At 49.7% G+C, this 26697-nt stretch overlaps 1 protein-coding gene across 3 annotated transcripts in view; it reads right to left on the bottom strand.

Moving 5' to 3' along the window:
• ABCC5 (ATP binding cassette subfamily C member 5) overlaps nt 1-26532 on the bottom strand; it is a 91842-nt gene extending 65310 nt beyond the window's left edge. Inside the window, exons 1-4 of one of the 3 annotated variants that reach the window (XM_045031607.1) lie at nt 26471-26532; nt 26017-26076; nt 9515-9779; nt 646-823 (exon numbers count right to left, since the gene is read on the bottom strand). The gene's annotated coding sequence lies outside the window, so the exon portion shown is untranslated. Of the gene's footprint in view, nt 1-645; nt 824-9514; nt 9780-11713; nt 11815-26016; nt 26077-26470 lie in introns of those variants that run through there. The other 2 variants (XM_045031609.1, XM_045031608.1) reach the window with 2 other exon arrangements.
• Nucleotides 26533-26697: the final 165 nt, after the last annotated feature.

The raw sequence follows: 26697 nt of genomic DNA, 5'->3' as shown, positions 1-26697 counted from the left end.
CAATCCCAGACCAGGGATTTTAAAAAGTGACATAGCCAAACCAAGGGAACAGTGAGAGTTTTTGAGACTAGTGTCCAGAGAATGACCAACCCTAGAAAATGTTTGATATCATCTGACAAGTAGGATACCATCTGAGAGCTGGGATTCAGAGCATATAAAGTATCTGCTTCTAGCCCTGGCAGATGACAGGATACTGAACCTCAGCAATCACCTCATTCTGATTACCAACCTGTTTTTTTGTTTTGGCCACTTGAAGGTAAACACTATTTTAGTGTCTTGAGAACCACTAACAAGAAACCAACCCCGTAAGCAAGCTGAAAGCTGAGAACTTGTGCAGAGAGGGAGCAAAATCAGCTTGGAACAGCTGGCCTCCAAAGATGCAGAAAGAATGCAGAAGTGTGCCAGAGATGGAGAGCTGCAGAAGGGAGGGAAATGAAGCTTAAAACAAACCAAGTTACCATCTGATCTAAGCCATTTGGATTTGATAAATCCAGAAAATCCAAATTCAGTGTATGGAAGTGATGGCCTTTATCCAGCTGTTTACACCACATCCATCACTATAATATCTGAGCACTTACATCCATCCACTGAAGCACTCGGACCTCATGTTGCAGAGAATTACTTAGTTACATTACCTGAACTTACCAGAACTTCAGTCTCTTGGGTAGAAACAAGCAGATGTCGCTTAGTGCTTCAGGAGTTCTTCCCAATTAAGACTCATATGCTAGTTTAAGCATTACTGCAAACGTGGCTTGGGTCACCACTACAGTATCTCCTTTTAGAAGCGCACCACAGCCCATCAGTGGAAAGCTTTGTAAAACAACTGCACAAAAATAGAATTGGGCGGCAGTTTTAATGTTGTCCAGAGCCAAGCAATATCAGCTACACAAAGAGGAGGAGATGTGACAGTGGGTTAGTTCAATAGTTTCCCTCTGCTGCACGACTAGCTGCAAATTCTGTGTAAGGCCTTAAATGGACATGAGTTAGAGGCCATGCTCCTAGTCCAAGGAAATTTGTCCACAAAGGAGAAACAATGTAATTTAACTCAGTGTGGGCTGATTGACAGGGTCCATCAAGAGACCTAGTTTTGGAATAGCAGGAGATGCTGCAGGACAGTAGAGATGTATAATGAAGCACTTCTAGTGCTTACCTAGTCTATAAGCGTTGCCACCAGTCTCAGCCTCACCCCATCTCTCCACATCCTGCAAGACTAGCCAGTAGGATGCTCAATCCCCAGATTTCATTCAGGTAGGACAATGCACGAGAACCCATCTTGCCTGGGAACTTTAAAAGCTGGACGGCAGCTGCACTCTGCTTAGTTTTTTGTTCTTGGGCAACTCAGTGTTCAGTGAGTTACTTGTCGTCCCTCCCTCCCCGCCCCCCATGAGCACAGTCCACAGGGGATATTACTCTGCCACAGCAGCTCCCAGATAGGGAATTCAAGCTGCAGAGGCTCATGTACAGTTCTGGAGGCCCCAGGTTTATGGCCGGTAACACGGCTTGTGCTTTCACTTCCTCCCTGAGTGGTGCGTTCAGCCACAACACAAGTGACAGGATTGAGAAATTCATTTCCTTTTCCTTGAGTCAACCAGGAGTCCTATGACCATCTGTCTGGCCTGAGGCACCCTAGTTCCCACCAGCTCCAATACAAAGCACAAGCCCTGGGGAGAGCCGAAGGGACTGCAATCATCAGCTTGTTCCCGGTATTTTTAAATCCACTTTATAGTGGCTGATCTTTTATTAGAACTGAACGTTCAGTTCCTGACCCTTCTGATTCCACAGAAGATTCCTCAGAGCTTCTGCTACGAGTTAGATTCTGCTCACTGATAGTGGGGTGCCCATCCAATCTCTCAGCCCTCAAGAACCAGTCCTGGCTATCATGCAACTCGTTTCAGGAACAACACTCAGTAAATTGTAACAGCACACTAGGGACTTGATGTTCTTTTGGACTCTCACCCATGTCAGATGTGCCAATGCCAGAACACCAGCCTGATTTACACAGATATCAACAGGTCCTGTAATTGAAGCACAGCACTGGAAAGGATGTGTGTGCTCTGTGTAGGCTGGGCTGGATTTGTCAAGTGACAGAGAAGTCACTTCTGCTTTCCTACAAGCTGGGGAGGTTAACAGCTAGGGAGAACCTTGTGACAAGAAGTCATTACAAAGGTGACAGTTTTGTCATGGCAAGAAGTGGGAAAGTCACAATTTTAATTTAAGAGAAACTGTGGCACATACTGTACTCATGAGCCATTTGCAATGGGAAATGAGAAGAGTTACCAACACACTTTACAAGTGTTTTATGCTATTAACATTTAATTAACCATTTCAAATTCTTGAAAATCCAGATTCTGCTACACTGGCCATCTCAGAGGCTCAAAACTGGGATCTGAGCTCTCTCTGCAGAGGGCCCATCGGATGCAGAAAATCTTCTGTAAGAGATTAGGATGACCATGGATCTCATTGCTTTCAGAACAGAGTGCAAGAGACTGCCCTTCCCCATAACCTTCTCACAGTAAGAATATGTAAACATCAAACATGATTATGCACCACTCTCCCCAGCAGGGACAACAATCAACTTTCACATAGGCCACTCCAGTACCAAGGGGATGAGTTCAGGGCAGATGCAAAGTCCCAGTAGGGCAGGCAGAACAAACACACAAACACTTTCACAGCAAGCTAGTTTCCAATTTCATGCCAGGGTTAAGATCTTTCAGGAGCTCAGCTTTTTCCCATGAGGGACCGGATGGTCCCTGCAACTTGCACCCCTTAGATGGGAAGTATTAACCACTACTATGCTAGCCACCTTGCAAGCTGGTGGGCTACACTGACTGAGATTTGTCCCAAGCCCTTGTTAAGCCAAGTGTCGTGAGGAGGAAAGGGGATGGGATCAGATCAAAGCAATCTGCCCCTCAGCTCACAACTGGAAACCAACCCAGAACTCTTTAAACAAATAAAAGGTGGGGTAATTCCACTGATTTCCAAGGCCCTAGGTCCTATGAGGACACATGAGATCTAAATTATGCAGCAGGGACCCCAAATAGTGCATCACTGCTTCCTCCAAGCCCTTTCTCTTTCACCGCCACCCCCATCTAATCCAGTCAGGGCTCTGTGTGTAACTGATATATTCCAATATTAATTTTTTTTTATGCTTCTCCCGATGTTCAACGTTCCTTAGATCAATGTAACCATGCTGTATAAGGTGTGGGCTGGGAACTGTTTGGACATGGAGCAGTTGGGGTTTTTGACACTCATGAGGATATGGAGGCTTGTTTTAGTGTCCAAGAGGGGTCTGATGCTTTTGGAACTGGGGAGAGGATCTATCCTCTCTTTCTCTCTCTCTTTCGAGCGGTAGCAGAGGAACTAAAACTTGAAGGGGGGAGTTTGAATTCCTTGTTCCACAGCCCAGCAACTTGCTGCTTCACTGTGTACCTCCCCTGACATCTGCCCCTACATGAAAAACTGACACGCACGTACATTAGCTGGATGTTTATGCAAAAGTGATCAGCCATATAAAATAGTTCATGCTAGCACTCAGACTGTCATCATGTTTCAGAATTAAACCACCACTGGAACGAACTGGGCAGCTCACACTTTTTCAGAGCTGCAGACTCAGGCAAACATCACAGCATTAGTTTAGTATCTTCCCAACCATAAAGGCCAAGGATCACTACTTTTGCTTAAATGAAAGCTAAGCTTCTGAGGCAAAGTTATGTGGCAATTTAAAAATAATCCACAATTTTGCAGCAATGCAAGTCACAATCACATTATGCACAAGGCTCTGCTTACCTCATATTACAGAGATATTTCTCTATGCTTATTCATTTCTCTGTGCCTTTTGGTTTTAGCCAAGCGCAGAAGTCTCGCAAGAGGCTATACTCACTGTATCAATCAGGTCAGTGTTAGAAAGCTTTGGTATTGTGAGATTTCCAGGTTAAAGTAAAGGGAACCTCACTATTACAGTCGCCCCTGTTCTATTGTTTAAGTCAGTCAGTAAGGAACATGGCAATGTTTTCCATCTAACTTTACCTTGCCTCAAAAGCCCTTTCCTTATTGTGGAAGAGATAATGCACTGGTTAAATCCAGCAGCCACGAGTCTGAAACTATTTTTGACTGGGATCAGATTTAATGGAATCAGAAGGTCAACTATTGCAAAGTCAAGAGTACAATTAAATATAGGGAACAAGCCCAGAGCAGTTAATCTGTACGAAGTGTGGGACTGTTTGATCTCTTTAGAAAACCTGATAACTTCAAGGACAAAACATATGTTGAACAGCAGCAGTGGAGCAGCCTCTTAACAATAGCTGACCCTGTATTTAATAGTGCTCATGCCAGATCCAGGGTGACTGCTAAATTAGAAGTCCGTTCCACAGCTAGAGTTTGATGTCTGCATGTTCTTGCAAGCAAGGAATGGACAAGAGTTAAGGCTTAGCCACCTCTAGCTGTTGGTTAGTAAATGAACAGAATTACAGTCTAACAAGGCTAAAGCAAAAAGGGACAGATATGCTGGTCTTGAAATTGGATTGGACACTTCAGATTCAAACCCTACCCCTTCCCACCCCCCCACAGTTCTGGGATGTGGAGTGGGATTTTTTGTTCGGGACACATATCTAGCACTCAGAAAACATAGGGCGCACCTCCCCCCCCGATCTGCCTATGTTTTTTCACTTGGCAAATTTACATTACAAGGACAAAGGTTATGTCGAGGGACGGGTCCCAAGAGACCACGTTCCTGGATTTGTTTTCAACTCTGTATTCTGGCAGGTTGTATTTGCATTGGAACCAGACAGGGCCCCAAAACAATTCCAGCCTAGGAGACTCCCTCCCTATTGCCAAATACAAGCCTGGCTGCTATTAGTTGAGAACTAGTCTCTAGATGGAGGAGCGGTTGGAATCCTTGGCCAGAGATAATGCTACAAAAGACTCTTCCTTTCCACTGACTCCTGAGGTGCCTACAATCTCAGTCCTGCTGCCTGTACCAGGGTGCTCCTCATACTCTTGTTCCAGCAGGGCCAGAAGACAAGAGTCCCTGGTTAGACAAGTCGGGGGTGTTCATGCTTCAGGAGGCGCACAGGGACAGTCGAAGCAGCAGCTAGTTTACTTATCTAGGTAATGTCAGCATGTGGTTTTGTAACCGAAAGCTGCTTTCCTCAAATCAGCAGAATCACTTCATCGGGCCCCCATCAATGTGATGGAGCAGGGGTTCCCAAACGTCATTGTAGCACAACCCCCTTCCGACAACAAAAATTACACCACCATCCCAGGAGCGGGGAATGAAGCCTGAGCCCTGCCGCCCCAGGTGTGCGTGGGGGGGGGGGGGTGGCGGGGTGGGCAGCAAAGCCAAAGCCAAAGCACTGGGCTTGTAACCTGAGGCCCACCACCCAGGGTGGAAGCCAAAGCCCAAGCCCCACTGCCGAGGGCTGAAGCCCTGGGGTCCCAACCCACTTTGGGATCCCCACTCCCAGTTTGATCATTGCTGAGATAGACATTCTGGAAAACCACTAATAAAATACAGATTTAACCATACCAGCCCCATGGGATAGTGTGTAGGGAAAGGACATCCCCCATTCTCCCTCCCTGGCAGGGTTATTTTCAAATTTAGAAAGATAAAGGGCAAATGAAAATAGTCAAGAATTAAAGTGACCGTTGGCTAATATAGATGGGCCTGTTTTTTCCTCGCCAACTGCAGGATCAGGGCCTAAACCTCATATCCTCGATTTGGTATGAAATCAGCCATTTTTGGCATTATTTTTCAAGTTACTCTAGATACTTCAGTGCATACGGAGTTTATTTAATTGTTCCTCTTTGCTGCCGTTTTAACCCTTTGTCACTTTCCTAGGAAGATGAACCCTCCAGCCCCTTTTCACCTTAGGGTTGCCAACTTTCTAATCGCACAAAACCAAACACTCTTGTGCCACCCCCAGTCTCACTCCTTTCCTGAGGCCATGCCTCTGCCCCACCCCTTCTTCAAGGCCCCACCCCCTGCTCCCTCCATCCCCCTCCCTCCCTCCCTCGCTCTCTCCCCCACGCTCACTCAGCTGGGGCAGGTGGTTGGGATGCGGCAGGGGGTGAGGACTCCGGCTGAGGGTGCTGGCTCCAGGGTGGGGCCAGAAATGAGAGGTTCAGGGTATGGGAGTGGGCTCTGGGTTGGGGAAGGAGGTTGGGATGTGGGAGGGGGTGAGGACTCCATTTGGGGGTGTGGGCTCTGGGGTGGTGCAGAGGATGAGGGGTTTAGGGTGCAGGAGGGGGCTCCAGGCTGGAGGTTGGGGTGCAGGCTCTGGCCAGGCAGCACGTACCTTGGGTGGCTCCCGGAAGCGACTGGCATGTCCTTCCAGCTCCTAGGCTCAGAGGGCAGCCAGGTGGCTCTATGTGCTGCTCCTGCCTGCAGGCACCACTCCCACAGCTCCCATTGGCCGTGGTTCCCAGTCAATGGGAGCTGCGGAGTCGGCACTCGAGATGGGGGCAGCGCGTGGAGACATGCCGGCTGCTTCCAGGAGCCGCACGGAGCCAGGGCAGGTAGGGAGCCTGCCTTAGTCCCGCTGTGCTGCTGACCAGACTTTTAGTAGCCTAGGAAAGCAATCTGGGAGATTTTCAGTTGTCATTGGGAGATCAATGCTGATTCCAGTAGACTTCCAGCCAATCTGGGAGAGTGGGCAACCCTACTTCACCAACCCCTCGAAGCACATTGAGGGCTAAGGCCTTCGAACTAGCTTCTCCTCTCCGCTCTCACCACAGGCACCTTCCACCATTCCCACCCCCAAGGCTTTTGGTTGCAGCAGGGCTGTGATGTCACTGTGTGCCTGCTCAGAGCCCACCCCATGGGCAAGGGAGAAAGGGGCTTCCTGCCCCACACATCACAAAATGTGCCCTGTCCCATCTTCTGTGGGAAGCAGGGACCAGGATATGGGCCTTGCAGGAGGCAGATTCAGTGGGCACAACAGGGTGGGCCCATTCGATCTGCCGGTCAAACTTCTGCATTAATTCTTATGCCTCCATGCTCACCGGCACAGCAACATACCTCATGAAACTCTGGCCCTGAGACCATTAATTTGTAATGAAAGAGGTGCCAGGGCTCAAGCATTTTTTACTTTCATAACTGATGCAGCAAGCCCAGAGGTGCCGGGGCTCAGAGCTGCCAGGCCCAGAGGTGCCGGGGCTCAGAGCTGCCAGGCCCAGAGGTGCCAGGGCTCAGAGCTGCCAGGCCCAGAGGTGGCACAAATTAAGCCCTGCCTGAGCTTCCTGGGCAAGTGCTCAGCACCTGGCAGCTCCCACTGTGACACTTAAGGCCAGATTTTTCAAGAGAGCGCGGCACCTCACGTGTACCCAATATCCTGAGTCTTTGCAAAAAATCCAGACACTTCTTTAGGTAGAGAGGGAAAAAAAAAACAGGCTCTTTTGAAACTCGAATCCCAATTGTGATGCTGAGCCCTTCTGAAAACTCAGGCCTGTTTTTACAGCAACCACCAGGAAAAACCTCTAGCTAGTGCAGGATGCAGCAGCAGCTGCCTCCTTCCCAGGCTGAGCAGCCAGGACAGCCCTACACCTGCCTTGCACTGGTCACTGGCAACGCCTGAAGGGCAGCATGATTTTTAGCCTGGCCTGATTCACTTTGGAGACCACAAGAACATTTTGCTGGGCCTCCCACTGACCAGCCCCTGAGTTCTGAGTAGAGGAGCGGCAGAGCCCCAAACCCCCTATCAGATAGCACTGGTGCGTTACCCTCAGTGGCTGGTATGTCTACACTGCAATTAGAAACCTGCAGTTGGCCCATGCCAGCTGATGCCGGCTAAGGGGCTGTTTAATTGCAGTGTAGACGTTCAGACTCAAGCTGCCGCTTGAGCCCTGGGACCCTCCCACCACACAGAATCCGGGGGGGGTGGGGTGGGGGTGTCACAGTATTGTCGCCACCCTTCCTTGTGCGCTGCCTTCAGAGATGGGCAGCCAGAGAGCAGCGGCAGTTGGCTGGGTGCCCAGCTCTGAAGGCAGCGCCGCGCCAGCAGCAGTTTTGAAGTAAGAGTAGCAGTACCGCAACCCCTCCCCCCACCATCACAATAACCTTGCACCCCCCCCCCCCCAACTCCTTTTTGGGTCAGGACTCCTACAATGACAACACCGTGAAATTGCAGATTTAACTCACTGAAACCATGAAATTTACGATTTTTAAAATCCTATGACCACGACATTGACCAAAATGGACTGTGAACTTGACGGGGCCCTACTCATAATTTACCAAGGCTGCCAGTTCACGGGGACACCAATGAAACCAGACAGCCCCTTCTGCCAGCCTCTCGTGCTGACCCACTCACTGGGAGTCCCGAGCATGTCTGGGCTCTCCTTGCGCCACTGCCCCTCACTACAAACATCACACAATGGAGCGGGGGGGGTGCTTTCAGTGACACCTCAAAATCCCAGAACCAGCCCTGAGAGCAATGCTGCTCTGGAGGATGAAAGTTAGTACACAGCGTAGCCAGGGGCTTCCGTTTCCCCAGTCTGGTAACTCAGCTGCAGGAACAGGTCATCCCAGGTATCCCTGCTCGGCATGACAGACAGACTGACTTAGGAGCCCCATCACACCGTGCAGAGTAACAGAAGTGCCCCATGGAGCTCCCAGTTACTGGGAGGAGAACCAGATGGGGTTGTTTAGGAGGATCACAAACATGGTCAGGCGTGTCAGTCGGTGGCGTTGGCTAAGAGGCAATACGTGAATTCATAGACGGTTACACAGAAAAAAATCACATGTGCCAGCTAGGGCTCCCCGCACTTTGCACCTTCACTCCCCCGCCCCCAATAATGGCTGCTTGGGAGGTGCAACCCTGAGCTCAGATTGGGTGAACGTGGGTTTGTTCTGCAGCATGCGGAGCTATCGGAGGGGTGTTTGAATCCCTGCAGTCTGGAAGTCACTGCTTCAGCCATCAGCTGTGTAAGTCAGTGGCTCTCAACCTATCCAAACTCCTGTGCCCCTTTCAGGAGCCTGATTTGTCTTGTGTACCCCCAAGTTTCACTTCAAAACTATTTACTTACAGAATCAGACATAAAAATACAAGTGTCACAGCACACTATTACTGACAAAAACTGCTGACTGTCTCATTTTTACCATACAATTATAAAATAAATCAATTGGAAAATAAAATATTATACTTCCATTTCAGTATAGAGTATACAGAGCAGTATAAACAAGTCATTGTCTGTATGAAACTTGAATTTGTTCTGACTTCACTAGTGCTTTTTATGGAGCCTCTTGTAAAACTAGCTAAACTATGTAAAACTATTTAGATGAGCTGATGTACCCCCGGAAGACCTAGGCTTATCCCTGACTGAAAACCACTGGTGTAAGTGACTCAGACAAGACTCATCTCAGCAGAGGCTTCTGCAGCTAGGGAGTTGCCTTGTTGTTGATCAGGATAACACTAAAAGCTCTGGCCCCTGCAGTTACCCAGAGCAGCCAGAAGGCTTCAGACCAGCCACCCATCTGGGATTCAGAGGGACACTAGCAAGTCAGCATGTGTTTGTTACTCACCAGCACACCCTCTTCAAGGGGGGACAGGGACATTTCCTCTGGCCTGGTGACATTCCATTTAGTAAAAAACAGGCTTCCTCCTCATAGTAGAGCGGAAATTAACATGCCTCCTGTTGCAATTGGTTAACTGCTCAGCAACCGCGTTCCTCTGTGCTGCAGCCAGACACAGGTCACCCTCTCTCCAGGCAGGCACACTTGACAGCAGTGAAGTTAACAGCTGTGATGGTGCAAGCAGCGATGTGGTGTCTGGATTAGCTCATCCTCCCTGTGCAGCAGAAAAGCAGAGAGATGGTCAGAAACTGTGACCTTAAAATCTACTTAGAACCATGGCTACAGGATGCAATAGATTGGAAAATAGATGTGCAGGTGGAGGACCTGTCCAACCACCCTCTTTGAGAAGGGGAGCAGGTCAGATGGTGGGCCACAAGGACTTGGAATGGAATAGTCTGCGTGGTGCAAGGAACAGTCTCCCCCTACCCTCAAACTGGCAGGCAGCACAGAATTCTGATTCTGCTACTGCATAGTCTAGTGGCTAGAGCACAGGGCTGGGAATCAGGAGATCTGAGTTCTATTCACAACTTGGCCAAGATTATGTGACCTTGGGCAACTCACTGTCTCCCTCTGCTGCAGTTTCCCCAGCTGTGACACAGGAATAACACTTCAGCATGGCACTGTGGGACCCCCTAGAGGAAGCTTCTGGACAACTGGAAGGTACCTCCAGAGGGAAGAAGTGGGTTTCTTCGTTCAGCACAGTAGCTGCTCCCAGAGAACTGCCTCCATTGCTACTAACCTCCAGCAGCATTACAGTAACTCTGCTCAGGGCACGGACAGGGAGAAACCAGGGCTGCATTAGCAACATTAATTTTACATGAAGCAAAGAACTTTACAGGAGAAGTGGTCCTGGGAGACCAGCAGGTATCATTATCCTGGAGCCCGGCTGCCATGGGGGTGGCCAAAGCTGAAGGTAAGATGGACAGCAGGCACGGCCATTCCTCCATGAGCAAAGGAGGCTCTGCCCCACTCTTGAACTGGAGCCAGGAACTCTTCCCTTTGCCAGCCCCCGCCACCCCTTAGGGTGGATCAGAGCCCAAGCCCACTCCCAGTGTCCAGCCCAGGGAAAGGGCTGGCCTACCATGCCACACCTGAGGAGTGGGGGATCGGAAGAGATTCAGAGATTGTACAGAACTTTTACAATCATCTAGTTTGACCTCCCGCATAACACAGGCCAGACAGTTTCATCGGTAACGCCTCCATCCAGCCCATAGCTTCTGGCTGAGCTACTGCATCTCTTTCAGAGAGATCCAGTCTTGATTTAAATACTGCCAGTACTAGAAAATCCAACACCTCCCTAGGTAAGTGGTTCCAACGGTCAATTACCCTCACTGTTAAAAGTACATACCTTAGTGCTAGCTGCTGCCCAGCCTCAGCTTCCAGCCAATCTCAGAATGCCTTTTTCAGCTAGGTAAAGAGCATTCTGCGATCAGAAATCTTCTCCCTACCTAGGTGCTTGTTGCCCGATCAAGTCTATTAAGTTTATCCCAGAGATAGTTGAAGCCCCTTTATTCTCTCATTGCAAGGCCCTTCAGTAGGAATAATGCCATTCATTTTCCATCTATTTACACTGAAAGCTCTTTGGGGCTGGGACCCTACCTTGCTATGTGTTTGTACAGCCCCTAGCCCAACGGCACCCCAATCCAGATGGGGGCCTCTTGTATGACTAGCACAGACTAACGGACCAGAAAGCCAGGTAGCCACGGTGCTGTAGAATAAGGTGACTGCCTTGTGTGCCTCACAGGACCAGGAAACAAGAGATGGAAGAGCCCAATTAAGTCCCAGCTGGTCTCTCTCAGCCCAGGACATAGCTGGGGTTTTAATTTAAGATTGGGGGTGAGGAAAGAGAAACAGGACAAAAAGCAGAAGAGCAGCAAGATAGTCCTGGGGAAAACAGTGCCCCACATAGCTTGGGGGATGGAAGGGGTGGGGGAGAAGAGAGACAAAGGAGCAGCCCCATGCCTGTTTCTGTAATTCCAGGTACAACCCAAGTACACCTCTGTCTCTGGGCTCACACCCAGACCTTTAAGAGATACAACACTCGCCACACAGCTGTGTGGCCAGGGCTGTCCTGCTGCCTCCACAAGCTACAGGGTAGCCACTTAAGGGAGCAGCAAGGAGTCACAGGACCATCCCTGGGAAACTTACTTTGTTTGGCTGCCAAAGGGAAGTACCTGCCTTTCCCCACTGCTGGGCTCCAGAGAACACATATCATGTTCTGTAAAGATTTATAACAGCCACCCCCCACCTATAGTCTCCCTAAGTTACTCTGTGCACTGGCCTTCTAAAGCATGTGTGTCTGGGTGCTGGAGCAGGGCTAATTGGCAGCACTTGTTCTCAGCTCCACACCTGACCAAAGTCCAATCTGAGTCAGAGCTAGGGGAGCTTTTTAGTCCCCAGCTCTCTGCTCTCCTGGCCTCACAAGGGGCTGGGGGAGAGAATAAGGATATAACTTCACTGCAGTAATAGCCTGGGGTGGGACCAGGGTTGGCCAGCTCAGCCCAGGTGTGAGTGGCTGCAAAGCTACACCTGAGCTACTGTGTTCTGAATCGCTAGTGTGTGTTGCTAGGACTTCTGAGGGCACAACCCATTGTCCTTAATGCTGCAGTGAGCTGAGTTGCTCCATGGTTCTTCCCCAATGACGTGCACCTAGTGAGGAGCTGGGGAAGGGAGGGCATCCAGTGACTTGTAGGGGAGCTTGTCTGCCTGTCTGGGCACAAGGCAGGGAACTGTAGCAAGGCGTGAGAGGACCACGCAGATGGCTTAGCCTGTGTATGTGCTGCAACATGGGTGCATTACCAGAGTGCAAGCAGAACCCTGGCTCTAACCCACCCCCTAGCCACACCAGCTAGCCCAAAGTGAAGGTACATCCTGTTTACACGAGAGAGTTTTGTGTGTGGACAGGAGGTGGGTTAGGAATAACACCTGGATAAGAGCCCAGGTAACTCCCCAGTGAATAGAGACCCCAAAGAGAAATTACCAATTAGGCCAAGACCTTGAGACTGTTCGTTGAGTCTACAGGAACAGCTTAATGGGAAAACCATAGGTCTGGATGATCTGTATGTCGCTGAGCAGAGCAGGCCTGTCACATGCTCGTCCCATGCTCTACTGCTGGGAAAAAAGCCCTCTGGGCATTTCTCAGTCACTAATACAAAAAGCCCCGTGTGTAATCTGGGATAAGCCAGGTCAGCTAGTAGCAAAGTTCTCTGGTTACTCGTTCTCATCGCCAGCTCCCTCTCAACTCACCTATAACATGCTAGGAGCCATTGCACTGGGAGCAGCGAAGATTAGGCCTGCTATCCATCCTTAGCAGGGGGGAAGAATCCTAGAAGCATCCAGACAGATTGAAATAAGCGATAGCCCCTGCAGTATTTATAGTGTTCAAAAAATCAAAAAATTTGATTGTCTCTTCCTGCATCACCTTCTCCCCAAGGATGACTAGGCTAGCTATACCTAGCCCCATTGCACTGCGCAGGGGGCAGCCAGTACCCATAGCCCTATGGACCGGGGGCAGGGAGGACATTAAAACCAAGGTCATAAAGGCACGACAAGGCTAATCTTGTGTGGTTAAAGCACATGGCCAGGAGATTAGTTCAGTTCCTGGCTCTGGCTCTGCCTTGCTTTCTGATCATGAACAAGTCACGTCGCCTCTCCATGACTCGGTTTCCCCATCTGCAAAGTAAAGATAGTGATGCTGGGCAGGGAGGTTGAGAAGCCCAGTTCATTCATGCTTGGAGACGTCTTGGGTGGGAGGGGCAAGGGATCTAGCCTTGTTCTACAAAGGTCTTGTAGGTCCCGAATCTCTGCAGGACCTGTTCAAAGAACCCCCCCCCCCCAATACAGCAAGCAGTATGGGCCTCAGCACCTCAGGCTTCCTCATGTAGACAAAGGACTGACTCAGCCTTGCACGGACTAGGAATCCGTATCTGAGCTACAGGAGCAGCAAAAAGTGCTGGGTTTGAATCCAGTTCTCCATCCGGGCTGTCGTCTGTCAAGTGAGCTTTATATTGCTGCAGCCACAGATTGTTCTGCTTTGAACCCCCCTCCTCCCTTTCATGGGTGAAAAAATTAGGCCATCCTCCTAGCTGGGCCTCTCTGTGTGTGCACCACTTCTGCCTACAGGATGGAGGCGATTTAGCCCGTGCCTGTGGGGGAGGAAGTTCTCTTTACAAAGCAGGCTACTGGAGCTGCCTGCATGTTTTTTTCACAGCTGCAGGCCCTGAGTTCTATTCTGGATGTCACCTAAGATGCTATGATGCCTGTGGGCCAGATTCTGCCCTTCCTTGCACCTCATGTTGTCACTGACACCTGTGCAAAGTGGGTGTCAGATGCCACCGACTCAGAATTCCCCACTCCCTCCCGCGGATGGGGGTGTCGTTACATCCACTGTGCACAGGTGCAGGTGCCAGTAGCAATACCTGCTGCAGGGAGACTCAGGCTCGGTAGGTTTCCAGCCATGGCTATTCGCAAGCCTGAAGGATCAAAGTTTATTGTTATTATTATTTATTGTACTTGTATTACTGTAGCATCTAGAGGCCCTCCCTGTTCAGGACGAGGCTCCCCGGGTCCCAGGTGCTGCACAAATGCACAGGAACACACAGTCCCTGCCCCATGGGGCAACAATCTCTTTTGAAATGAGGCATGGGTGAGTGCGATGAACAATAGGTGGAGTGCGGCAGAGAGGCCAAGGATAACCATGACACGGTCAGTGGTTACACAGGCAAATAATGGGCACAACTCAATGGGTCCCAAAACAATACAAGTGTCTGCTCAACCTGGCTACTGAAAAATCATGTGATTTCAGGCCTTCCTCTGAAGTTAAGTTCTGGGCCCCTTGGAATGAGATCTCTGAGCCCTGTACGCACAACGTTGGGGATTACTGGGGGAGTGGGGGCGGTGTGTGTGTGTGGGGGGGGAGTTGATATTGGTGCCAAGTCGCCCTCTCCTTTGAACAAGGTGCCCTGCTGCGGAGGCGGCATCCAGGACTTTGCAGGGCTCAGAAACGCACAGACAGCTTTGGCTTGGCCAAGCCCTGCCACCTGGTGTCTGCTCCGCAGGTGACAAAAGCCGGAAGGACAGCAGCAGTGCTGCCTGCATCCTGAACTGACAAATCAGGGGCCAGCGGCTGTTAGAACAGAGTCAGTGGGGAAGTCTTGCTCTCATCCTCAGCATCCCCGACAGCTCAGAGACCGGGGGTCTGTTTCCAGGGCCTCGTGCCTTGGGCTAAAGGGCAGGCAGAGCCAGGGAGGAGCTCTGCTCCCCCAAACAAGACTAGTAGGGCCGCTTCCTCCTGATGGGGAAGTGAAACAGCCCTGCCTTGGAGACAGGGCAGCAGAGGCAGAGCAATGGCGCCAACTAGTGGCTGACAGGCGAAGGGTGAGTGCTGCGGTCGGGTGCGATAAAGATGTGCCCCGGGGGACAGTCAGGTTTTGACAAAAGGCAGTAAGAGGCAAGTCCCCGAGTCCAAGCTGATTACGAGAGGGGTGCTAGGGCTGGAGAGCAGCTGCACTGAGTGGGCTCTCCTGGGAGAGAGCTGCCACTGTTTCCCAGACTCTAGGGAACAAGGGAATTATTCTGTCATTATCCCAGACAAGCCTGTCTTCAAACAACTCCTCTGGCTCCCCGCTTGGCTGGCTCTGGTGACGCTGAATGGGAAAGACAGCCCAGACTTGCCCTTCCTGTTTCGCTAACCCGCTGCAGACCTGTGGCAGCTGAACACAGGCAGATCATCTAGTATTTGGGGGGAGGGATAGCTCAGTGGTTTGAGCAGTGGTCTGCTAAACCCAGGCTTGTGAGTTCAATCCTTGAGGGGACCACCTGGGGCAAAATCAGTAGTTGGTCCTGCTAGTGAAGGCAGGGGGCTGGACTCAATGACCTTTCAGGGTCCCTTCCAGTTCTAGGAGATAGGTATATCTTCATATATCATTGGCCTCCCCTGTCCTCTCCCAGGATATACAACTGTGGGCACCAGCACCCTGTCCTCCACCTCTGGAATCTGACACTGTGCCTTTTCAGGCTCTCCTAATGATGTCTCCTTGCCCAGACCTCAGATCCCCTCCCCTTGGCCATTGTGTATTATTGAAATCCAAACTTCCCCAGTGCTTTCTTCAAACCTGCTTAGAGAGCACTCTTCCAAGCATACCAGTGAGGCCTTTTCCCCACTCTGGGACTCCCTGCTGGCACGATCTATCCCAAATATGGGTGGTGAGCCCCAAGCGCCCCTGCAGCCAGAGGAGCCCCAGCCAACTCCACCCCTGGAGTGCCAGGCTGGCTCCAGAGCCAGGCTGAGCTGCTGGCCAAACTCCCCTCCCCAGCAGCACCAGCTTCAGGTAGAGAGGAAGGGCAGGGCCTCAGGACACAACATGGGTGGGCACACAGCCTGCTCTGGCCTATGATACCCACCGCTCATGCTCCCAGATCCTATCCAGTTAAGACAAAGGAGGCTGAGCTGGTGATACAGAGGGACGTTTGTCCCCTTCTTTCCCCCTCACGCTTCGTTGGACTGGGAGACACATCCAGGATCTGTAATTCTCAGGCGTCAGAGACAGACAGAGGCTTTCAGCTAATTCAGCATTGTTCTAACAAAGCAAACAAATCGGCTCTCAGGCTGAAGCCTGGTTTGCCAAGGTTCAGTGCAGAGCCAAGTGCATAGGCTGGCAAGGCCGGACACAGCATGAGAGGGGGGACCCTTCACACCACTCTGGGTTCCCTTTTCCTGGGAATGCAGCAGGGGCAGCTAGCTCTGGTGAGATGCAGGTCAGGAGACATAGGTCAGGAGCGGAGAGGTGACTTGATGGGTAGCTGAATCCATGTGAGCATAGTGGAGAGGATCAGCAAGCGGGTCAATGGAAGAGGGACGTGCCCTTGACCACACTTGCCCTTGTGTGGGTCAGCACGCAGGAGCAGCTCCGCTGATTGCTAAAGCAGGGCTGGCCTTCTGAGCGGCGACATGGTCTCAGTAAATGATGCTTCAGCAATAAACTCTCAGTTCAGCAGGTGAAGAATCAGCAGAGCTGTGAAATAAAGTCTACAGGGAGTAACAGTGAAATCACCCTTTCCATTGCACCAAGTTGCGTTCACGGGTGTCGAGACCATTGTCTGCAGGCAGATCCTGGCTGGAGCCCTGGGCAGATTTGCAGGGTACCTCTTCCTGCCAGTCACTCACACTCAACAGAACATCTGGCTCCAAGCAGGGTGTGTGATTTCCTCCTGCAGCGTGCTGACTTTCCCTGCACTAGAGGGAGGCAGATCAGGGCAGCTGACACCTTCAATATCAAAGCCAGGGCACTGGGGTTGGCAGGAGCTGGCAAACCATTAGCCCAGGATTTCCAGGGTTCAGAAGGGGAGGGCAGCAAGGAAGGGAGAGGACGAAGAACAGCTGGATTAACAGAGAATGGGGAGAGGGGGACTCCAAACCTATGAGCGTTTCCTTGGCCTCCGGGTTGGCCTTCTGTACAAGGTAAGGTGGGGGCGGGGGGATGTCAGGTCCTTGTGGCTAGGCGGTATGGGCTAGTTAGCAAGGACGCTGGGCTAGGAGTCAAGAGTCTCAGGTTCTAGTCCTGGCTCTGCTATTGACTGGCTGTGTGACCTTGGGCAAGTCACCTCTTCTCTGTGTGCCTCTTTCCACACCTATTCGTTGACTTGTTTAGAGGGTAAGTTCTTGGGGGCACACTGTCCCCCCCAACTGTTCATACACTGCCTAGCGTAACAAGGCCCTGAGCTTGGGTGGGGCGTCTAGGTGCTACTGCCATACAAACAGAGAGCACCCAACAGGCGGTGTTTCTGGGGTCCTCTCTCCAGCTAGTGTATATTGACATGACTCCATTTATCGCAGTGGAACCACGCTGACGTAGCCAAGCTGAGGCTCTGACACTCCGTGCGCTATCGATCCCCTTCCTGCTGTCTCTAAGCAAACGTTACGTGGACCCAAAAGAGCAATGTTTTACTTCGGCTCGCTGCCTACAGCCAGGCCACGGTAAGTGCACGTGGTGGTTTACGGGGCAGATGATCCACCCTGCTGCCCGAGCTCTGCTCTGGTACAATGGAGATGGGGGTTATCAGAAAGCAGGTTGCGGCTTCTTGGTCCCCACCTGTTTTGGTCCCAGGGGAAGTTAGAGCTGCCAGGAAGCTATTCCAAGTGGAGCAAGGCCTAAATGAGTAGAGAACTGAGCAATTACACTGTCAGCTAAGCAAGTGAAGAATCGGGGAACTTGTGCCAGTGGAGGATTGGCCATAGCAGATTTCTGCTTCACCTCACCCTTGCCGCCCACCTGGAATGCCCCCAACAGGCTTTTCACCTCTACGCCAGAGGTTCTAGGGGGATCTGGTCCAGGAAGTGGCTATGCTGGCAGAGTTCCCCTGCACAAGGGGAAGTCGCCCCTGGCCATCTCTGTCCACTTTACATCCATATTGGGCTGCTTATGCGAGTGGACTTAGACCAGATAATCCAACCCAAGGTCCTTTCCCTGCAGAGCTCATAAAAGAGCACAGACCTGACAGGACAGGAGTTCAGCCACTCAGCGTGTGGAGACAACAGGGGTGAGGAGAGTGAGCAGCCCGGGGGGAGGGTTGAGGGAGGAAGGAAGGGGAGAGGGCTTGGTGGAGGAGAGACTGTTCCATGCAGATCTGGGGAAAGCTTGTTAATTGCAACACTCATATCGATGGGAGCTGGGATAGACCCGATTTCTTCCGCCGTCTGTAGACTTGGTAGTGTACACACAAAACAGAAGAAAATGTCTTTGCCCTAAGGCTGTCCCAATAAATCTGCCTTTTCCTTTCTAGATCACTCCCCGAGGCTGTAACCTTGGTACTAACATTAGCCTGGACCCTTTGTTCCATCCGGAGTTTCTTTGCTGACATTGTGTTGCCTGCCCTCTATTTTTAGCAGGATGGGGGTGATTTATTGCTCCAGAGCAGTTCATTTCTTAGCTACGATATTCCTCGCTGCTTTATTTCTACCTGCCAGCATCCTTACTTGAAGCACTAAGAGTATATCTACGCTGCAATTAAAAACCTAGGGCTAGCCCACGCCAGCTGTCTCGGGCTCACACTAAGGGGCTGTTTAACTGACATGTAGATGTTCAGGCTCAGGCTGGAGTCAGGCTCTGGGACCCTGCCCGAATGTCTACACCACAATTAAACAGCCCCTTAGCCCAAGCCCTGCAAACCAGGGTCACCTGGCATGGGCCAGCCATAGGTTTTTAATTAGTGTAGACAGACCCTGAGGTCAAGCAACTTGCCCAAGGCTGTACAGCGGAGCACGGGGCTGCAATTCTGAAAGGGTTAACAACGATGGATGACAACAAATAAATAATCTTTCTAATTATTGCTCTAGTTGTAAATGTTAACCAGTACTGGAAATCCAAGAAACGCCCGGTGCTGCAGGAAGTACTGCTGACGACTCGGAAGGGAGTGCTCTCCACAATGGTGTCAGAGGACACTGTGATGCTGTGGAGTCTGGCAGATAGGACATAAACCCAAGTCTCTGGTCCATCCATAGCTATCAAAGCTCCCATAACACTTTCTTAAGGGTTGTGATGGCAACCACAGGGTCACAGCCAAATTCCAACTCTGATTATTGTATTCTGCTTCCCTAAATTCCTCCTGCAAATTCAACTGGATAGAATACTCTTCTTTACTTCTTGCCCTCAGCTGTTGTGTAGTGTTACTGTGAGCTATTAACAGCTGTTGTGTTTCACCCCAGAAATGGCTGCTCTACAGTGGTGGCTGAAGTGTAGGTTTTGGGTCTCTATTCTTCAGGGGTGGGTGCTTCAGCACTTTGGGTTCATCACAAAGCCCTCACTCCCAACGCCTGTGAGATGGTATTGATCTGAGCCCACAGGCGTTTCAGCTAATGCAGGTGAGGTAAGGCCATCAGCAGCCATGGGCTACTGGCATCAGGGCTATGAGCCTGATGTGCTTCTCATACGCTCCAGCACCATGTTGTTGGATGAAGCTTCTCTCACCAGCAAAGCAAAACCTGCTGCTACTTGCTTCACAGCTGTAAAAAATATGCTAATTCCATTGAGAACTCGCCCAGCAAAGTCCCAACCCAGTGATATCCCTCAAGGCCCTGAACCACCTGCTGGCACAGGACCCAGAAGTCCTCACGTTGGTCTGTGCCAACACCTCCTGCCTGTTAAAGGCCTGGAAGGCTGCAGGATGTCCACAGTGACCAAAGAGACAATGGGATCCAACAGAGCAAAGGATTTCCACTAAGGCCAAAGCCCTCTTGCTCAGCATCTCCCTCTCCCCTTCCTAGGTTAGGACCGCTTCCGACCTGGGGCTCGTGTCAGACTGGCTGCCAAACCAGGTCTGGTGATGAGCACAGGATAAGTGTGGGTTATGCCAGCCACTGGTGTAAGTATGTGAGAGCACTTAGGAGATCCCTTTGCCACCTGCTGCTCCACGGAGAGAGGTCATGGTCCCCTCGGTTTTCTCAGGTGACAGGATGGTGAAGAGCGGCGTGAGGAGTAGGGGGATTAAGACTTTCATGTCTCTGGTGGAGCTTCAGGATCCCCCAGGTCCATGTCCCAGACTCAACAGTTTGACAAAGGAGATCACAACTTCCTTCAATACCCATCACTGCCCCTTGTGTTCAGTCAGAATCACCCGGAGACGATGTCAGGCCTCCACATAGCAACGCAGGAATTGCCAGACTAGATCAGAACAGTGGTCCATCTAGTGGTCAGTAGCAGGTGCTCCAGAGGAAGGTATAAGAAACCCTGCTGATGGCAGGGGATAACCTGCCCCTGGGGGGAGTTTCCTCCAAACCCCCAAGCTAGAGGCAAGCTCATGCCCCGAAGCAGGATGGTTTTGCCACTTCTCAAACTCTTGTTTGTTTAGAGTTTGCTGTTTTAACCTTGGATGTCTCTATTAGGTATATGTCCAGTCCCTATTTTAATCCTGCTAAACTCTTGGCCACAATTGTATTTGGTGGCAGTGAGTTCCACAGGCTGATTATAAGAACATAAGAGTGGCCATACTGGGTCAGACCAAAGGTCCATCTAGCCCAGTATCCTGTCTTCTGACAGTGGCCAATGCCAGATGCCCCAGAGGGAATGAATAGAGCAGGTAATCATCAAGTGATCCATCTCCTGTCACTCATTATCCATTATCTTTAAAAGTATTTTCTTTTTATCGGTTTTGAATTTGCCACCACTTCATTCCATTGAATGTCACTTAGTTCTTGTTTTATGAGCCAAAGTGGGTGTAAGTTCCTGATCTACCCTCTCTAAACCATTTAGGATTATTTTATATATCATGCCCTCCTTTCGTATCAAGTCTCCTGTCTAAGGTAAACAAACCCACTCTTCTCTGTCTCTCTTCATTGTGAGTCATTCCAGGTCCCTAACCTTCTTGTCAATGGTCTCTGACCCCCCCCCCCCTTTATTTCTGTAATATTATTTCTGAGATGGAGCAATTAGAAATGAACACCGTATTTGAGGCAGTATTCATCCTCCTCGCTCCCTGTCATAGGTCTCACCCCCACTTAGAGCTGTTGGGTTCCAATGTGGGGACCTGCCTTGGTTTCCCTCTAAACTAAAATCCTAGTTTAGATCTGGTAAAACTGCCACCACCCAATCAGTTACGTGGATTGGGACACAATCCTTCCCCAAAATCCTAGGGGATCCCAAGAGCCCCAAATCCATGGAGTTCTTATACCCAGGAGAAATAAACCATTCCCCCCTGCTTCCTCCCCCCTCCCTTTTCCTAGGAGAGACACCGGGATCTAACTACAGAGGGATACCTCCCCCTCCTCTTTCCCTGAGAATCCATCCCAGGAAAGACCAACCAAGTCCTTAATAGAAAAGAATTTATTAAAGAATAAAAAGAAAAGTCACTGTCTCTGTAACCAAATTGGAACAATATACAGGGTCTAAACTTATCAATCTCTGGAGAGAATTCCCCCTCCTTTCTTTCTCAGTAAAAACAATCACAGTACAGACTTAAAGAAATTCTATAGCAAAACACAGAATTGCAAATACAGAAATAAGAGTATAAGAATACTAGTTTCTTGCTAATACTCACTAGCTTGAATAGAAGAATTTGTTGCAGAAACCTGGGAGGACTTGATTAAGATGTCTGGACTCTCTTAATACCCAAGAGAGACTCTCCAAGAAACAAAGAACAGGGGAAAAAAACCTTCCCTCCACACGGATTTGAAAATAATCTTGTCCCTCATTGGTCCTCTGGTCAGGTGTCCACAGGTACTGCTTGTTAACCCTTTACAGGTAGACAAAAACCTTAACCCTTAACTAACTGTTTATGACACTCCCACAACCTCATTCTTCTGGCACAATGAACCTTTCTACCACAAGGATAAAGCTTGTCTATGCAGGGTACAGAACTTTCTTACGGCTGGCCAAGATCGTAGAATGAACTTCCTGAGGAACTAAGGACAAATCTCACCATCTTCTGTTCCAAGTACAAGGTGCACTTCTTTGACCTGCCTTCTCTAACATAAACATAGATCAGGTCTGCACAACTCGCAAAGCAGCGAGGGCCATATTACTCCAAAGAAAACAGCTGAGGGCCGACCCCCCCAGGGCTGCCCGCGCCGCAGAAATAAATACTCCTTCCCCAGCACTGCCCTGCCAAAAGAGCTGTGGGCTGAAAAGGAAGGTGTGTGGGGGGGTGATACTTTATTAAGAATTTTATTTTGTTTTATGAATCATGGAAAAATGAAAAACACCTGTTCTGTTGAAAGAAAACATTTGTTCTTTTCATAATTACCTTGCAAATTTAATGAGAGATAGTACATCTCTTTTCTGCAACAAGCTTGTTGTATTCAGGGGTCATATCTGAAGTGGAAATTTTTATAATGTCTTCCAAATGGTCGTCAGTCAGAGAAGAATGTTGCTTGATTTTGTTCATGATGGAAAATGCTTGTTCACATATATAAGTGCTTCCAAAAATGCTGAACATTTTCAGTGCAACTTCAATGAGATTCTTGTATTTTTCATTGTCCAGACTTTTGTAGAAGTCCCACAGGCTGCTTGCTCTGTGCTTATTTCGGTAAACTGCCGAACACTGAAGTTCAGTAACCTCCAGCTGCAAATCTAGTGGCACGTCCTCTGGATCCACAGAAAAGGGATCTTCAATCAGCTTCAACTGGACGCCTTCTTCTTTAGACAAAGTAAGTCTTCTGTCAAATTCTTCAATCAAAAGATTGATGTGCTTTGCGTATTTTTCTCCTAACTCGGCACGTTTGTGCTGAGGGATACGCTGTGCACAAGTGGGAAAGTGATACATTTCACCTTTTGACAGCTGACTTCTGAAAAGTTTCAATTTCATTTTGAAAGCTTTCACTGCTGCACACATTTGAAATATAAGTTGATTTTTGTCCTGAAGTTTAATGTTGAGATCATTGAGGTGTGCTGTGATATCACAAAAGAAAAAGAGATCTTGATTCCAGGACTCATTTTCAAGCTCTGGGAATTTTATTGGCCCATTTTCTAGGAATTTTGCTACCTCCTCTTTCAAAGCAACGAAATGGCGGAGCACTCTTCCTCGACTCAACCACCTCACTTCTGTATGGTAGATCAAGTCGCTGCACTCGGCATCTACCCCTTCAAGAAAGGCTTGAAATGTCCTATGTTTTAGTCCTCTAGAACGGATGTAGTTTACAATGGAAACCACCACTGACATTACATGCTCAAATTTTAAGACTTTGCTACACAAAACCGGCTGATGTATAATGCCGTGATGTTTGATTATTTGTCTCCCGATAAATTCTTCAAGAAGAGTAACAGCTCCAACATTTTTTCCGCACATAGTTGGAGCACCATCAGTACAAATGGCCACCAAGTTTGTGAAATCTAATCCCAACTTATCATTCATGCACTTTATCACTTTATTGGAGATTTCTTTTCCGGTTGTGTGATCTGTCATGGAGCACATGCCAGCAAGTTCTTCAGTAATTTCAAAGTTTTTATCAATACCTCTAATAAAAATAAGAAGTTGGGTGGTGTCTTTTAAATCGGTGCTTTCCTCCATAGCTAGGGAGTAATAGCAGAATTCACTGACTCTCTGCTTTAACTGATCACTTAGATTGGTAGAAATGTCAGCTATTCTTCTCTGTACAGTCATGTGTGATAGACTGACATTCTCATATATTCCCCTCTTTTCTGGGCATAACTCAGATACAGCAATCAACATACACTTTTTTAAAAACTCGCCTTCTGTGAAGCATTTCCCAGCAGCAGCAATTTCCTTAGAAATTTGAAAGCTTACTTTAGTAAGCTTATCGTTCTCAGTACATAAGTATTTATCCATCGATTCAGTGTTGAAAACTCTGTGCTCTGATTCTATTTTTCTCTTTTTCTTTTCACGCATGGTATCCATTATGAAGCTCAAGATTTTGTTGAATAAATTCACACACAAGGGAAACACTCAGTGACACACAAAGAGAAGAGATATCTCACGGCGCATGGCACACTAGCAAGGCACTGACGGTGTGTGGAAGCCTGTAAAGGGGAAAGAAACGGTGCACATAGGGTGACCAGATCACAGCAGTAAAATAGGACCTGCCCCCTCCCTGCTCAGCCCCACAATCACACCTCTCTTCACCCCCTAGCGCCCTCGCCCCCCCCCCCCCCCTCTGGCTTGCTGCATCCCTCCTAGTCAGTCCCCCATCCACCACTCACCTCCTTTCACCTCCTCCCTCCCCTACCAGAAACCCCCATGCCCACCCCTAGAACCCCTGCTGGCTCACTGCTTGCCTCTTTGCCCACCAGCTCGCCCCCGACTCACTGCTTGCCCCCGACTCACCACTCACATTCCACCCCCCCAGTAAAAAGCCTCATTCAAAGACTCAGGGGTCACTATATTACTACACACAGCAGGCAATCAATGCAGTTGTAGAAAAATCTCTGCATTATGCATTTTTGTATAACTTTTATAGGACTTTGTATTGAATCTTGGTAATACGTTATAGCGGGCCCTTAAGGTAATATAATTAAGGTAAAAGAAAAATGTCTTTTTGCTAGAAGTAGAATAAGATCTTCCCCCTACTTTATAATCAATTGCCCTGGGAGATTTGCATAAGAGGGAAGCTGCTATAAAAGTGAGGTGTCTTGCAGAGAACTCTGGGTTTCATCTTGTCAACACTGGAGCATCAATCTGGATCGGCAGAAGCCCGGCTACAGCCCTCCCCCATTTAACTAACCTGGCCAGTGACGTTAAGGGGAGCAACTCATTGGTAACAACAGCAAGATGGAGTGTGTTTGTATGTGAGTGCATGAGTGTGATATATCATATGTGTATGATAGTGTTGATTACTACATGTAGTACTAATAAACGTGGAGTTTTGCCTTATTCCCCCTGAAAAGATCCTGTACAGTACTTAAAGTACAACACAGTAACAAAAATTAAAATATTGAAAATGGCTGCCCCCCCTCCAGCCACCGATTCGCCTCCTCACCCCACCCCCAGTAAAAAGCCTCATTCAGAGACCCAGGGGGTCACTATATTACTGCACACGTCAGTCAATCAATGCAGTAGCAAAAATTAAAATACTGAAAATGGATGCCCCCCTCCAGCCACCGACTCGCCGCTCACCTCCTCACTCCCACCCCCAAGTATAAAGTCTCACCGCCACTGCCCGCCTGCCCACTCAGCTCATCATCCCCCCTCACCCGCCCCCCCGGCTCGCCTCCTCACCCCCGCCGCCCAGCTCGGCATCCCCCCAGGCTTGCCTCTTCACCCCCGCCTTCCCAACCACCAGCTCATCCCCCCCCACCCAACTGGCCTCTTCACCACCCCACCCGCCCAGCCATTGGCTTGCCCCATCCCATTGCTTGCCTCCTCAACCCCCCACCTGCCTCCTCCCCCACCGACTCACCTCGCCCCCCCCCCCCCCGCCACTGGCCTCTTCACCACCCCACCCACCCAGCCATTGGCTTGTCCCACCAGTTGCTTGCCTACTCAACCCACACAGGCTGCACAGTGAGCCCATGTGGGCTACATGCAGCCCAGAGGCTGTATGTTGTGCAGGCCTAACATAGATGGCTAGACTATTTAAAAAAAAAACAAAAAAAAAAAAAAACACAGAACAAAACCCTCCACTGCACACACAAACCTTCAGTTTTATGAATGAGCCATGAGGTAGCACTTACTGTACAACAGTGTGCCCACGTGCCTGTGTCAGTGCATGTATGCACACGTGTGTCTATGTGCATGTGTGTAAATACACACCTTTATTTTGGGGCACTCCCTTTTCCATCACACACTGACAATATGGTTTGCATTTCACAGCCCAGCACATAAAGCGCAGCCTCCTCCTATTTGGCGGTTACAGTACTGCCAACCCTTTATGTTAAAAAATCATGAGTCAGGCTCACCAAAAAGCATGAGATTGGCTTTAAAATCATGAAATTATGCAAAAATAATGGCTGTAGTGTTTTTTTTATTTGCCTTTTGACCCTTTAAGGTGCCCTGCAGTCACTTACTTTTTCTTGAAGAATGGAGGCTGAAATCCTCACAGATCCACTGGATTCTGGAAGTTGGAGCTTTAAGGAAAACAATAATGATCAGGAGACTCATAACAAAAATCAGGAGAGTTAAACGGAGGGGCCCCCAAAAGAGGCCGAGAGCAAACCGAGGAAAATCAAACAGAGGCCCGCTGAGCTGGAGGTTGCAGCAAGGCAGCCTGGCCTTGCCCTAGGGGACATGCACTGCAAGCAGCCAGCAGGGCCATGGCCAAGGCTGCCCCAGCTGGGCTTAGGGTGACCAAACGTCCCGATTTTATAGGGACAGTCCCTATTTTTGGGTCTTTTTCTTATATAGGCTCCTATTACCCCACCCACCCCCATCCCAATTTTTCCCACTTGCTGTCTGGTCACCCCAGCTGGGCTGGGCTGGAGGCTCCCACGCAGCCACGAGGAGCAGCCAGGTCCCACTCACCCCAGCAGCTCTCCCGCGCCCTAGGAAGCCTGCCCACGTGGTGCCCCTAGTGCACATGCGCCCTGCGCAGGGAGCAGCCGGCCTGCGGGGCACCAAGGCAGAACGTACATTTCAGGTCAGACTTCTTATTGGTGGGTCGCGGCGCGCGCATGCGTGTCAGGGATCCCCCTCTTCGCATTCTGAGCGGGGCGGTATGTCCTCGCCGAGGTGCCGTCTCCATCCGGAAT

The sequence above is a fragment of the Mauremys mutica genome, chromosome 9, assembly GCF_020497125.1.
Source record: "Mauremys mutica isolate MM-2020 ecotype Southern chromosome 9, ASM2049712v1, whole genome shotgun sequence".
Lineage (NCBI taxonomy): Eukaryota > Metazoa > Chordata > Testudines > Geoemydidae > Mauremys > Mauremys mutica.
The sequence above is the reverse complement of the archived record's forward strand: the minus strand, read 5'-3'. Positions and strand labels throughout refer to the sequence as shown.